This window comes from Pongo pygmaeus, chromosome 2 (genome assembly GCF_028885625.2).
Source record: "Pongo pygmaeus isolate AG05252 chromosome 2, NHGRI_mPonPyg2-v2.0_pri, whole genome shotgun sequence".
NCBI classification, from domain to species: domain Eukaryota; kingdom Metazoa; phylum Chordata; class Mammalia; order Primates; family Hominidae; genus Pongo; species Pongo pygmaeus.
Window position 1 is genome coordinate 125060362 of NC_085930.1, and position 13227 is coordinate 125073588.

Here is a 13227-nt window from a genome sequence, read left to right on the forward strand (position 1 = left end):
GATGAATCTCACAATATATTGAGTGGAGGAAGTCACACACAAAAGAATCTGTATGATTCAGTTTACATGGAATTCTAGAACAGGCACCTTTTATGATCAACAATTAATTGGTTGATAGAAGTAATAATAAAGAAAAACATGAGAGGGTTGAAAATGACTAGAAATGGACAAGAAGAAATCTTCTGTGTATTAACTTGACCTGGGTGGTGATTTTGTGGGTGCATAAATATGTAGAAATTCATCAGATTACACACTTAAAATTAGTGTACTTTAGTGCATATATGTTATGACAAGGAAAAAAACAAGAAAAATTTGAAAACATACTTTAAACCCTAAATTAATAAAAACAAACCTGCAATATTAAAAAAGCAACAAAACTAAAAGTAGATTCTTTATATAGACTAATAAAGAAAAAAAGAGGTAAATGGTATCATTATAGATCTTACAGATATTTAGAGAAAACAGGTGATACTCTGAAAAAATTTACATCACTAAGCTGAAATGTAGAAAATGTGGGCAAAAATTATATTTGTGAAAAATAAAACTTACCAAACTAACAAGAAACTTTCTCCAACTTTAGAGGAAATAGAATATCTGAAAAGAGTCTTGTATTTATTAAAGTAATTCAATCAGTATCTAAAAATATTCTGGCAAAGAACATTACTGGCCCAGATAATTTCTATAGTGAATTGTTCCAACAATTTAACTAAGAACAATATCAAAATTAATCAAAATTTTATATAATAGAAAATATATCTTTTCAATGTATTTTATGAACCTGATTAGGAATTAAAAGGAAGATAAATCACAGGCCAATCTCTCATGAGCATGATTTTAAAAAGTCATCCACAAAATATTCCTTATCCAATTTAGCAATGTCTAAAAAGGACAATACATTATGACTAAGTTGGGTTTATCCAAGGAATGTAGTTTGTGTTAATATTTAGTTCATATTAATATTTGGTATAATTTATTACATTAACAATTCCAAAGGAAAAAAACCTACATAATGCACTCAATAGTTATGGGAAAAGTATTTAATAACTTTTAATATTCATTCATGATTTTTTTGAAAACAGCTAGATAGAAATAAAAACTCCCTTAATATATAAAGGTTTTCTAGATAATAATAGTTATTATTATTATACTACAAATATCATACTTAATGCTGAATTACTGAAACTCTAATCCCCTGAGAATAGGACTGAGACAAGGATAGATATCAGCTATCGGCATTTTTCTTCAACATCATATTGAAAGTCCTAGTCAAAGAAATAAAAAACGAAAAGAAAATGAAAGTTATCAAGATTAAAAAATAAAAATAAAATTATACAACAGGATCGAATTCATAATTTCTTTTCAATTTACAGATATATCATTAAAATTAACAAGTGAATTCAGCAAACTTATTGTATACAATGTTAACAAACAAATCAATTCTATTTCTGCATATAAGCAATAAATCATTAAAAAATAAAATATACTTTATTTACAGTGGTAACAAAAAATACTTATTACTAAGTCTGAGAAAAGATGTGAAATACAGCTGGAGAAAACTGTTAATATTGAGAGTAAAAAATTGTTAGCAAAATTGCAGTTGGGTTATGTTTATGCATATTTGTATATGTATGTTATGTTATATTAAAAGTTTTTAATAATGAATGCAACTAAAGAAATTCTAAAGAGGGTTATATCGTATTCTGAGTTAGAATACTTAACATTGTAAGCTTATTAAATCTTTCTAAATTGACCTGTAGATTCAAGGAAATCACAAAGAAAATTCTTGTAGGATTTCTGCCACAGAAATGTGTAAGTTTATTTTAAAATTTACTTGAAAATCATAAGATTCAAGAATAAAAGATGACCTTGAAGCAGAAGAAAATGAGAACACAAACGTTTCTAGATATCAAGGCTTATTGAATCAAGGGGAGAGAAACAGACCTTTGAAATAAATACAAGTTCCAGAAACAAATCCACATATATATGGTCATTTGATTATTGGCGAACTTACAACTGTAGCACATTGTGAATAGATGCACTTTTTATTAATTGGTGCTGTGTCATCAGATATCCACGTGAAAATAAAAAATGAACCTCAATCCCTATCCCACATCATACACAGAAATTAATTTTGGATGGATCACATAGCTAATATAAAATTTTGAAAAACTATAGTTTCTAATATGGAAGAGGGCCACGGAAGTACTGGGTAGAGAAGGATGGGGTCCTGCTGAGGGCTCCACCCTCGGGCCTGTGCCCACAGACCTAAGTGGGAACAGTCACTTCTGTTTTTGTGCCCAAATGTTGTATTTTCAAGGACCACTCTGGCCTGCCACGCCCCCCATCCTGTGCTCATAAAAGCCCCGGACTGTAGCAGGCACACACACAAGGGACTGGACATCAAGAGGAGCAGAAGAGCACACCAACAGACTCCAGCAATCACCGGCAGGCCATCAAGTTGGGATGGCACAGAATTTGATTGGGGGTGGTTGGAGGAGAATCCAGCCGCTGAGCGGCCTGACTCCAAGGGAAGACCACCTTCCTACTCCATCCCCCTTCTGGCTCCTTATCCACCTCGCTGAGAGCCACTGCCACCACTCAATAAAACCTTGCACCCATCCTACAAGCCCACATGTGATGCGATTTTTCCAGTACACTAGGGCAAGAACCTGGGATACAGAAAGCCCTCTGTCCTTGCGATAAAGGAGAGGTTCTAATTAAGCTGATTAAAACAAATGGCCTGTAGATGGCAAAACTGAAAGAGCACCCTACAGGGGCTTTGGGAGGTGTAACACTCAACCCTAGACACGGCTATGGGGTTGGAGGGGTTTGAGTACCAATTGTAATTTACAGCAAGGACTGACTTGGCCTCAGGAAGGAACCATTCATTTTCATACCATCCAGCGGTTGGAACTTTTCTGTAAATGAAGACAGATGGTCTGAGGCCCCACACGTGCAGGCTTTCTATACCTTGCAAGGCAATCCAGACCTTTGTCGACAGTGTAGGATAGCCCTCCTGTTTGCCATCTCAGGGAAGGCTGCAAGGAGCAAGCCCAGGGAATGAAAGATACGAGTCCCAGAGGCACTCCCAGAAGAGGACCCAGTTCCCTCCAGCCCTGCTCCTCTGGGTCCACCCTGATCTTCCTATCCAGCTTCAGCCTCTCACTTGCCCCCTCCTAGAAATCCTCACCCTAGACAAGCCCCAGTCTCACACTTGCCCCTCTGACAGATGCCTGGTGAATTTGTCCCCAGTAAGGTCCAGGTCCCCTTCTCTCTACAGAACTTAAAGCAAATTAAGGGGGATCTTGGCAAGTTTTCAGGTGACCCTGACAGATATATAGAGGCTTTCCAGAATTTCACCCAAATATTTGGGCACTCCTGGAGAGATGTTATATGTTAGTTTTGAATCAGACCCTGATAGACACTGAAAAGCAGGCCACTCTGCAAGCAGCAGAGAGATTTGGGGATGAGCTTTGTGTCACATACAGCATCAGGGAAGAAGAGGGTGAAAATTATCCAACTGGAAGAGAAATGGTACCTGTGAATGACCTTAATGGAATCCCAATGATGAAATGGGAGATTGGAAGAGGAGACACTTTCAGGTGTGCATAACGGAAGACTCATTTAGAACTAGAACCAAGCTAAGTTGTCCGTGATCAACCAGGACTTCGATGAAAATCCCACTGCCTTCCTGGAAAAGCTAAAGAGATGCCTTGATAAAGCACACCTTGCTATCCCCTGATTCAGTCGAGGGACAACTAATTCTGAAGGATAAATTAATTACTCAGGTAGCCCCTGATATCAGAAGGAAGCTGCAGAAATGGGCCCTGGGACCAGATAGTACATTAAAAGACCTCCTGGAAGTGGCCACCATGGTCTTTTATAATAGAGAGACAGGAAATACAGGAAAGAGACAGAGGCTTTAATGGCTGCTAGGAAAGCCCACAAACCCCAGAATTCCCAGAGTGCACCTGTTAACTGCTACAGATATGGCAAGAACAGTTATCTGTCTTCTTAAGTTTAATCGCTCCCATAAAAGGTTTAATTTCTTTCACCAGGATGAAACAGCTCTGAGTACAATGTTGTTGTTAGTATATTTCACTTCTTATCTCTGTAATATTTGGCTCTGAATTCTTTCCTTGTATAATGCACATGTTTAACCCATGTATACTTAACTTTATAAAACTTGTTTGTTTTTTTTTTGTTGTTGTTGTTTTCTCACACTTAGAGGCCATCAAACTCCAAATGGTCCAGGCAACCAGAGCCTCGGATAATGGCTCCCCTTTGCCAGGAACCCCCTCTGGAAGGAATATGACTGCCATTCTCCCCACCGCCCCCCAAAAAAAATGCCCCCTGTGAGCCAGAAGTAGCTAAGACCAGTTGTCATCCATATTCTAATGGCAGTTAGATGTACCTCTTAAGAGCAGGGAAATGATATGCGAGAGGGGCAGGGAAGTGCTGGGTAGAGAAGGGCAGGGTCCCTGGCAAGGGTTCCACCCTCGGGCCTGTGTTCACGGACCTCAGTGACAACAGGAACTTCTGTTTTCACACCCAAATGTTGCATTTTCCAAGACCACTCTAGCCCACCATCCCCCATCCTGTGCCCATAAAAACCCAAGACCATAGAGGGCATGGACACAAGCAGCTGGACATCAAGAGGAGCAGAAGAGCGCATTAACACACACCAACAGGCCATTGAGGTGAGACGATGAAGAATTCGGTCGGGGGTGTTCGGAGCAGAGTCCAGTTGCTGGGTGGCCCGACTCCAGGGGAAGACCACCTTCCCACACCATCCCCCTTCTGGCTCCCTATCCACCTCACTGAGAGCTACTGCCACCACTCAATAAAACCTTGCACCCATCCTCCAAGCCCACATGGGATCTGATTTTTCTGGTACACTAGGGCAAGAACCTGGGATACAGAAAGCCCTCTGTCCTTGCGAAAAGGCAAAGGGTCTATTTGAGCTAATTAAAACAAGTCACCTGTGGACAGCTAAGCTGAAATAGCGCACTGTAACACACACCCACTGGGCATTCGGGAGCTGTAAACACTCAACCCTGATGCTGCTGTGGAGTCGGAGCCCAAAAACGTTCCCCACAACCTGCCCATCTGCACGCTTCCGCTAGAGGTTTGAGCAGCAGGGCACCAAAGAAGCGAGCCACACCTCTGTCGCATGCCCTGTGAAGGGTATAAGGGAACTCCTCCTATTTCGCCTCTAGATGATAACACAGGATAATATTTTCACGACATTGGCATAGGTAAATATTTATTTAAAAGGATACAAAAAGCACTAATCATAAAGAAAGAGTTTTATAGGTTAAAGTACATTAAAACTAAGAACTTCCACTCCTCAAAGACAACTTTAAAATGCAAAAGGCAAGCCATGCATTCCCAGAAGATATTTGTAATACATATGGTTGACAAAGGTCCTATAACCAGAAGATTCCCACAAGTCAATAAGATAGTCAATCTAATAGAAAAATAGGTAAACAACACCACTTAAACATACCCTTTGAGAAAGATGATGTCCAAATAGCCAATAAACAGAAAATAATGCTGAATTCCATAAGTTATCATAAAAATATGAATTAAACAACAATATGATATATCACAACACAGCCAACCAGAATAGTTAATTAAAAAAAAAACAGCAATGCCAAGTGTTGGTAAAGATGTGGAGCAAATAGAATTTTTATAGACATAAACTTGTAAAACAACTTTGGAAAACTTTTACCCAGTGTCTACTAAAGCTGACCATATACATATGCCATTACCTAGCCATTCCATTTCTAGGTAAATACATATAAAATGTGTACAGATGTGCACCAAGGAAAAGTACAAAAACATGTATAGCAACACTTCTGTGACCCAAAACTAGAAAACTAGAAAAAACTCAAATTTATTTCAATAATAAAATGAAGTGGTGGTGTATTTACACAATGTAATACTATATAACCATGGAAGTGAGCAAATTATTGCTATCTGCAAAAATATGGATGAAGTTTACAGATACGTAGAGTGAAAAGAAGCTAGGAACAAAAGAATACAGATTGTATGATTTTACTAACATAAATATGAAAACACTCCAGATTAAATGTTGATGATATTGGTCAAGTAGGCATTACTGTGGGGAGTGGAATACTGTTTGGAGGGAGGTTTGAGGGAGCTCTCAAGCTTGTTGGTAGAGTTCAATTTCTCAGTGCAGACCGTGGTTTACAGTTGTTTTTATTTTGAGAAAATTTATCAAGTTATGTACTTAACATAAAAAATTATTTTATTTTGTTTTTTAAAAATTACAGAATGGTAAAAAGGGATGTAGATGATAAAGAAGGCTTAAGGACTGTATCCACCATTTACCACTTCAAACTGACCACCTGCCATAGGTTCTAGGTATAGATAGGAACACTAATTACTTTCAAATCATGCTTACAATTTTGCTAATTATGGGACACGGGAAATTTTACTCCTGGATGTTCAATGACCTAAATATAACTAGAAAGTACAGGGAGATTCGAGTATTCATCCATGGCCAATGTTTTAACAACTAGGCAATAAATAAATGTAATATTCATAATTTTTTAAAACTCCTCTCTTTTTCTCCGTGCTACAGGAAGAGGACACAGTGGAGGACTTGAGTCACACCTTAAAAGAGAACTTCCCAGTCAAGGAAATCCACTTTGGACTTCTCTGAGACATAAACTTTTACTAAGTAGAGTTATAATATTTTAAAGGTGTTTGTTACAGTTTTTAGCCCAACCTAACTAATACACTACTCTTAGAAGTTTCAAGGTAAACCAAACCACGAAAGGCTCCAAGATGAAAAACCAAAGTGTCAGAAAAGGTAAATAATGCTCATCTGCTCATCAGATACTATTTAGTGTTAGCCTCTCTGCTCATAGTAACTAGAATTTCCTAAGCATTTATCATGTACAATGTTAACTTCCTTACATACATCATTTCATCTAGTTTCTAAGTCACTCTTTGCAATTAATATAATCATCATTCTACGGAAAAAGATAGTGAGGCCCAGACCCACATTTAGAAATCTGTGATCCATTCCAGAACCCACTCCATTCAGATTCAAATGTAGGTCTGTCTTGCTCCAGAACCTGTGAATTTCATTAGACTAGCAGTTCTCACATTGAGCTATCTGTATACTGATTCCTCAAGGAACTGTGTGGCTTAGGAAGATAGTTTAAGTCTCTAAGCTTCTGTTTCCTCGTTCAAAAATCTCAAGTAAAAAGAGTAAAAATAGGACTGTTCTGGTTATCATATTTATAATGCACTTAGAATAATGCTGGACATATGGGAGTAGTTTGATACCAGAGAGCAACTACTTTTTAATAATGTACGTGTGATTGTTGCATAAATAGATGTTCCAAGCAAAATAAAAAAGGTGGGGGGTGGGGGGAGGCCCGTAATCAAATAAATTTGGCAAATCCTAGAGTGATAAAAGTAAACAGATTTCCTGCATGTAGGACTGTGACATTCCAAGAAGGAAAAGTAGAATATGCAGTGTTTCCAGCACTTATTTGTTAATAAAATACTTTTTTTCAGATCATATCTTCATTTAACAGATATTTATTGAAGGCCTATTACATATTAGGCACCAATATAATGATGAAGATGATCTATATTGTTCCTCTCTCATGGAGCTACTAGATAGCAGGGGGAAAATACAAAAACAATGGAAAAGCAAACAAATAAAAAAGATACAAACCATGAAAGGCTATATGAAGTGGAACTTCAATGTACCTACTGAGAAAGTGTAGAGGGAAAGCAGGTATTCCAGGTGAAGGACAGAGTGTAGGTGCAAAGAAAATAACCCAATGTAAACATAAAAATTAGAACTGATCTCAAATTAACAGCTTTATTCCTGTTTGTTTGTTGTTATCAAAGATTGATGTTTAATCCTAACAGCAGCTATGTCCATTTAGGCCAATTATGTCATTTGTCCAATTACCCTATTGTTGCTATGGGTAATCAAAACACAGAATGGTACAAATAGAGAAGAAATTAGAGACTTTAGTACAAATAATTATGCAAATGAGGAAACTGAGGTCTAGAGAGGCTAAATGACTAGTATTACAATTTCTGGCTGCCTGGACCTACACTATTTCCTTTACATTATTCTCATTCCCCATAGTTCATCATTTCCTGAACTAGAAAAAATAAATAAATAAATAAATATTTATCAAGCTTGAGACAATGCTAAGTGCTAGGAGAGACTCAAGACTGAATAACATGAGTAAGGATGTAATCTCTGCCTTTAGGGTACTTAGATTCTAGTTGGGGCACCAGGGAGAAACACATGAAAATAACACAATCAAGTTCAAAAAGCAGTTCACAAGAGCAAACATCTAGAAAAAACAAGTAGCACATCACAATGTCCAATGAATCTAAAAGAAGCAATTATTTTAAGAGTTCAGAAAAGAGTCTGAAATGATTTGGTAGGTCTTTTGCAAGTGATCAAAGATGAATTAGTTATAGAAATTCTGGAAGGATTTAAAAAGCAGAGTGAAGGAGAAGATTTCCAAATGAAGGTAATAAAGGCATTACGGAGGGAAGCTCAATGTATGTTGGAGTTTAAAGAGAGACCCAGCATGGGTACAGCAAATAGGAAGTGGCAAACTGCAGTCAAGAATGATCAATGTAATGTATTGTTTGGTCTGAAACCAATTTCAGAGCTTATTGAGAGGATTAATCAAATGTGAAGAATGTTCAGGTTTCCGTAAACCTGGTTTGACCTTACCATTCACTCATTCACTCAGTTGAGATTTATTGTGAGCCTATTATATGCCAGGCTCTGTTCTAGGCTTTGAGGGTACACACATGCACAAAACATGCTTGAAGAAGAGAAAGATCCTCTGGGAGCTTGTATTCTAATTTGGGACTTCTCAAACGCAGCTGCATGTTACAATTTCCCGAGAAACTTTTAGAAAAGACTTGAGGAACCTTCAATGCCTGTTGCTAGATGAAAAGAGGCAGTCTAAAAAGACCACATACTGTAATGCCAACAGTACAATATCCTGTAAAAGCAAAACTATACTGAACAAAAAAGATTAGTTGTTTCCAGGATTTCAGGGTGAGTAGGGGAGAAGGATGAATAGGTAGAGCACAGGATTCTTACAGTGGTGAAATTATTCTGTATGATATTGTAATGGTAGGTACAGGGCATTATGCATTAAACCCATAGAACTGTACAACACAAAGAGCGAACCCTAATGTAAACTATGAACCTTAGTTAATAATAATACATCAATATTCTTTCATCAATTATAACTAATATACACACCAATCTAAGATGTTAATAATACACAAAGCCGCACAGAGGACAAAAGGAAAATGGAAACCCTGTACTTTCTGCACAATTTTTTTGCTTAACCTAAAACTTTTCTAAAAAATAAACTAAATAATAACTTTTAAAAGGTACAGCTCTTAGACCAAAGAAAGAAAGAAAAACCTGCACTCGGGCCCCACCTGGAAATTCTGATTAAATATAATAATGAATCTCAAGGACTCTTTTGAAGTCCACCACCAACCCCTCATGCTCATAAACCTACAATACCAAATGCGGGCAAAGATTTGGGACACCTAGACCTACCCTCATGCATTGTTGGTGAGAGTGCAAAATGGTACAACCACTTGAACATATACTTACCATATGAATTAGTGATCTCACTCCTAGGTATTTACCCAAGAGAAATAAAAATATATTCACACAAAAACCTGGACGCAAATATTTATGGCAACTTTATTCATAAGCCCCATAAGCTAGAAATGATCAAGAAGTCTTTCAGCTGGCAAATGGATACACTTAGGTATGTCAACACAGTGAAATACTACCCGCCAATACAAAGGAATGAATTACGGAGACACACAACATGAATGAATCTCAAATGTGTTTCGCTACATGAAGGAAGCACAGTAATAGTGATATAATCAGCAAAGAAGCAAAACATGCAGTTAATAACACAATGATAAGTGCTATAAAAAATAACAAAGCAGAGAAGGGAGACAGGGAATGCTAAGGATGAACTCGCAAGGCCCAGAGAGGCCTTTCTGAGAAGGTGACATTTGAGCAAAGGACCTTGTAACATAAGGGCAAAGTTTGGATTTTACGGGTAGGGCATAAGAATGCCTTTGGAGGGTTTTACGGAAAAAGATCAAGAACAAATTTATATTTTAACAGCCCATTCTGGCTGCTAGTTGGAGAATAGACCCCTGTGGTTTAAGAGAGGAAGCAGGAGACGAGTAAGACTATTTATAGTAGTTAAGGTGGGAGATGCTGGCTGAGGGAAATATTCATATTGTACAAACTCCCTCCACACAGAAACATACACAGTTTTCAAAAGGAACAATTCTCTCTCAAAATGGAACAGAGATAGAGTATAGCCAAAAGGCATTATGAAGTCTGTGCGAAGTGCTAATTAAGCCTGGCAATGCAGGAATAAAAGGAGAAAAATGCTCGCTTTTAGAGTTACCGAGACAAATGTTTACTCTCTCAAATGCAGACTGGCAATAGAAAATGAACAAAGCTCAGTCTAAGTAGTGCTAATCTGTCTTCCACACGTGTATGTTGATGAGCAGGCTGCATGACACAACTGATGGGGAGAGAGAACAGCAATGAAGAGTTCAGCTCAACTGTCTTAGAAGACCTTCATCTGTCCAAGATCCTCCTCTTTAAGCAGATTCTTACCCACACCAGCTCCTCCAAACTCTGAAGCCTTCAGGGTTTGCTAATGGGATTCTGTAGCTAGTACTTCCAAGCCAGGACTGAACCTGAAAAATCAGGCCCCTCCCCAGAGCCACAAAGAGTCAACAGTCTTTGTACAGGTCTTAGGGTTTTCCCAGAAGCCCACCCCAAGCAAGGATTCAAGTGCAAGGATTTTCTGTGAGAGATGCAAGAGGCATTACTAAGAAAGTGGGGAAGTGACAACAGGGAAGAGAAAGCAGCCCACGAGCCAGCTTCACTTATGGATAAATGAGCTGAATCCTGACTGCAAACTCTAGAAAACTGAGCAAAATAATGCTTAAGAGTTATATCACCGAAGGATATACCTTGGGTGTTAATATACCAAGTCCTGTCAGCCATTGGTAGGGGGCTGCTGAGGACCAGTGAATAAGTTATTTTCTGAGCACTGCCAGCCTAGAGGCTTTGGGAATAAACATCCTCAGGCAGAGAGATTCAAACACTAGCATTTGGAAGTCAATAGAAGTTCTCTGAAGTCCTAAGGCACATGGGATATGAACAGAGCATGCACAGATTCCGCTACATTACACTTTTTTTCCTCTTTGTCAAGAGCAAGACATTCTTTACCTCTGGCCAACATTTCCTCTACAGAGGAAATGATTCCAACAAATTGCAAAAAGGAGGAACTCTTCCCTCCATCCATTTCTCTCAAAGCACTCCTCATTGTTGTTATAAATTAATAAAGTAAGGCACATGTTAATTTACTTTATAGGTTTCTCAGCCACTGATTTCCTATTATCCCTTTCTATTACCCAACTCACTGACTCCTCCACATAAATTGTCTGCAACGCAAATGCATTCCAACTCTTGGATTTTATTAAGTATATAAAAGGTGTGTGATTTGTATTAACAACTCATCACCCCATATTCAAAACTTAGCCAATTAAGCTCAAGTGCGTATTAAAATAAGAAATAGATTCCTAATTTCTAGTTAATATTCTTATTGCCTAATGAATTGCTCATTCTTTCTAATTCTAGTGCCATTTCCTTAATTTTCTTTTAATTTCTAAAATATAAGAAAAACATCCAGTTTTCTAGATGTGTGAAGATATATTGTCTTAAGAGTCCTTGTTAAAATGTCTTAAAAACATTGAGGAAAAGTGCCATAATGAATGATAAGTAATGTATACATCACCTGACACAGTGCCAGCCACAAAGTAGGCTCTGAATAATTGCTTATTGGAATCAATGAAAGAGCCTAATACATTTATATGACTGATGCCCATGCACAAATCAGAATACTGTTCAATTCTCACTGTAAAAGCTTATTTATCTGGTAGCTATTGTATTCATATGTTTTCGGTATGCTTGGTAAGGTGAAAAATATATATTTGCATTTATATCATTTCTTAAGGCTACTTGGTAGTTCTTTATGGTCTATAAATGCATTAGTGAATTTCAATAAAAACAGAAGTCATTAATTCACTCATTTATACATTGAAAATACTTACGAAATAACAACTATGGGCCAGGACTTATGAAGAATTTTATGAGGCTGATAAGGTTAAAATGATGCCCAGGCCTCTAGAACATCATCCTCTGTGGTTAAGAGCTTATAATGCTACCCTAATGCAGGCTACAGAACAAGGAAACTGTCCAGAGGGAGTCAGGAAAGTTTTATCGAATGTGGAGTATTTGAAATGGGTCTTCTGGCTAAAGAGGCCTTCAAATGGTGAAAAAAATGAGGGAAGGCATTCTGAATAAAGAGACAACAGGTGCAAAGTTCTGGCTTTTTCTTTTCTTTTCTTTCTTTTTCTTTTTTTTTTTTTTTTTTTTTGAGGAGACTTCATTGCAGTGTCACTGTATTCAGTTCTCTTGGGAAAAAGAACCAATAGGAGATCTCTCTCTCTCTCTCTCTCTTTCCTCTCTCACTCTCTCTAGTCTATATACATAGAGAGAAAAAGAAAGAATTTACCTGAATATATATATATACCTGAATTAATTACCTGAGTATGTAGAAGGGAGAGGAGGAGGAAGAAGGGAAGAGAGATGGGAGAGATTGACTTTTAGAAACTTACATGATTGTGGGGCTGGTCAGTGCAGAATTTGTGGGTAGGCTGGCAGGCTGGAAATTCAGGTTAAGAGTTGTTGCAATGCCAAGTCCAAACTGCAGACCAGCAGTTCGGAAACTTAGGCAGGAATTCTATGTTTCAGTCTTGAAGCAAAATTCCTTTTTCTAAAAACCTTGGCCTTTGCTCTTAAGACCTTCAACTGATTTGTCAAGGCCCTCCCACATTATGGAGGCTAATCTGCTTTACTCAAAGTCTACCAATTCAAATGCTAATCACATTAAAAAAAAAAAACCTTCACAACACCACCTAGACTGGTGTTTGGCCAAGCAACTGGGTACCGTGGCCTAGCCAAGCTGACACATAATTAGACATTATAGTTACTGAGGCAGTGGTTCCAGTGGTTCTCAAAGTGCAATCATCAACAAGCATAATTAGCATCACTTGGGAACTTGTTAGAAATGC

General features: G+C 37.8%; 1 long non-coding RNA gene across 1 annotated transcript in view; it reads right to left on the reverse strand.

Annotated features, from left to right (window-relative positions):
• Window positions 1-12860, reverse strand: part of LOC134739126 (uncharacterized) — a 368209-nt gene extending 355349 nt beyond the window's left edge. Inside the window, exon 1 of the long non-coding RNA XR_010125636.1 lies at window positions 12772-12860. This is a non-coding gene — a long non-coding RNA (uncharacterized LOC134739126). The remainder of the gene's footprint in view (window positions 1-12771) is intronic.
• Between the last annotated feature and the right edge of the window lie 367 nt (window positions 12861-13227).